Genomic DNA, 2,500 nt, shown 5'->3' on the forward strand with positions numbered 1-2,500 from the left:
TTTTTAAGAACCAGTAAGCCCAATCATAAGCCAAGGGGGTATAGCTCAGTGGAAGAGCATTCGACTGCAGATCGAGAGGTCCCTGGTTCAAATCCGGGTGCCCCCTTCAAGTGCCAGCTTTACTAATGCCATCCAACAATATGGTTGCCTTTCCAAGAAAGCTCTCCTTCAACTTGTTACCCTTGAGCCTATTTCTCATGCAGAGTCATCCACTCTCTCACTGGCAATCTTTATTGGTAGGGATTTCAACAAGCATCCTTACTTTTGAGAAATTGGTTTCCTCAGAACATTACTTTTTAAGAACCAGTGAGCCCAATCATAAGCCAAGGGGCATAGCTTCAAATCTGGGTGCCCCCTTCAAGTGCCAGCTTTACTCATGCTATTCAACGATATGGTTACCTTTCCAAGAAAGCTCTTCTTCAACTTGTTACCCTTGAGCCTATTTCTCATGCAGAGTCATCCACTCTCTCACTGGCAATCTTTATTGGTAGGGATTTCAACAAGCATCCTTACTTTTGAGAAATTGGTTTCCTCAGAACATTACTTTTTAAGAACCAGTGAGCCCAATCATAAGCCAAGGGGGTATAGCTCAGTGGAAGAGCATTCGACTGCAGATCGAGAGGTCCCTGCTTCAAATCCGGGTGCTCCCTTCAAGTGCCAGCTTTACTAATGCCATCCAACGATATGGTTACCTTTCCAAGAAAGCTCTCCTTCAACTTGTTACCCTTGAGCATTTTTCTCATGCAGAACTTGTCATCCACTCTCTCACTGGCAATCTTCATTGGTAGGGATTTCAACAAGCATCCTTACTTTTGAGAAATTGGTTTCCTCAGAACATTACTTTTTAAGAACCAGTGAGCCCAATCATAAGCCAAGGGGGTATAGCTCAGTGGAAGAGCATTCGACTGCAGATCGAGAGGTCCCTGCTTCAAATCCGGGTGCTCCCTTCAAGTGCCAGCTTTACTAATGCCATCCAACGATATGGTTACCTTTCCAAGAAAGCTCTCCTTCAACTTGTTACCCTTGAGCATTTTTCTCATGCAGAACTTGTCATCCACTCTCTCACTGGCAATCTTCATTGGTAGGGATTTCAACAAGCATCCTTACTTTTGAGAAATTGGTTTCCTCAGAACATTACTTTTTAAGAACCAGTGAGCCCAATCATAAGCCAAGGGGGTATAGCTTCAAATCTGGGTGCCCCCTTCAAGTGCCAGCTTTACTCATGCTATTCAACGTTATGGTTACCTTTCCAAGAAAGCTCTCCTTCAACTTGTTACCCTTGAGCATTTTTCTCATGCAGAACTTGTCATCCACACTCTCACTGGCAATCTTCATTGGTAGGGATTTCAACAAGCATCCTTACTTTTGAGAAATTGGTTTCCTCAGAACATTACTTTTTAAGAAACAGTGAGCCCAATCATAAGCCAAGGGGGCATAGCTTCAAATCTGGGTGCCCCCTTCAAGTGCCAGCTTTACTCATGCTATTCAACGATATGGTTACCTTTCCAAGAAAGCTCTTCTTCAACTTGTTACCCTTGAGCCTTTTTCTCATGCAGAGTCATCCACTCTCTCACTGGCAATCTTTATTGGTAGGGATTTCAACAAGCATCCTTACTTTTGAGAAATTGGTTTCCTCAGAACATTACTTTTTAAGAACCAGTGAGGCCATTCATAAGCCAAGGGGGTATAGCTCAGTGGAAGAGCATTCGACTGCAGATCGAGAGGTCCCTGGTTCAAATCTGGGTGCCCCCTTCAAGTGCCAGCTTTACTAATGCCTTCTAACGATATGGTTACCTTTCCAAGAAAGCTCTCCTTCAACTTGTTACCCTTGAGCCTATTTCTCATGCAGAGTCATCCACTCTCTCACTGGCAATCTTTATTGGTAGGGATTTCAACAAGCATCCTTACTTTTGAGAAATTGGTTTCCTCAGAACATTACTTTTTAAGAACCAGTGAGCCCAATCATAAGCCAAGGGGCATAGCTTCAAATCTGGGTGCCCCCTTCAAGTGCCAGCTTTACTCATGCTATTCAACGATATGGTTACCTTTCCAAGAAAGCTCTTCTTCAACTTGTTACCCTTGAGCCTATTTCTCATGCAGAGTCATCCACTCTCTCACTGGCAATCTTTATTGGTAGGGATTTCAACAAGCATCCTTACTTTTGAGAAATTGGTTTCCTCAGAACATTACTTTTTAAGAACCAGTGAGCCCAATCATAAGCCAAGGGGGTATAGCTCAGTGGAAGAGCATTCGACTGCAGATCGAGAGGTCCCTGCTTCAAATCCAGGTGCTCCCTTCAAGTGCCAGCTTTACTAATGCCATCCAACGATATGGTTACCTTTCCAAGAAAGCTCTCCTTCAACTTGTTACCCTTGAGCATTTTTCTCATGCAGAACTTGTCATCCACTCTCTCACTGGCAATCTTCATTGGTAGGGATTTCAACAAGCATCCTTACTTTTGAGAAATTCTTTTCCTCAGAACATTACTTTTTAAGAACCA

At 43.4% G+C, this 2,500-nt stretch overlaps 1 non-coding gene across 1 annotated transcript; it reads left to right on the plus strand.

Moving 5' to 3' along the window:
* Nucleotides 1-34: 34 nt before the first annotated feature.
* Nucleotides 35-106, plus strand: TRNAC-GCA (transfer RNA cysteine (anticodon GCA)). The gene has a single exon. It is a non-coding gene; the product is annotated as a tRNA-Cys (tRNA).
* The last annotated feature ends 2,394 nt before the right edge of the window (nucleotides 107-2,500 follow it).

The sequence above is a fragment of the Eleutherodactylus coqui genome, chromosome 13 (assembly GCF_035609145.1).
Source record: "Eleutherodactylus coqui strain aEleCoq1 chromosome 13, aEleCoq1.hap1, whole genome shotgun sequence".
Taxonomy (NCBI): domain Eukaryota; kingdom Metazoa; phylum Chordata; class Amphibia; order Anura; family Eleutherodactylidae; genus Eleutherodactylus; species Eleutherodactylus coqui.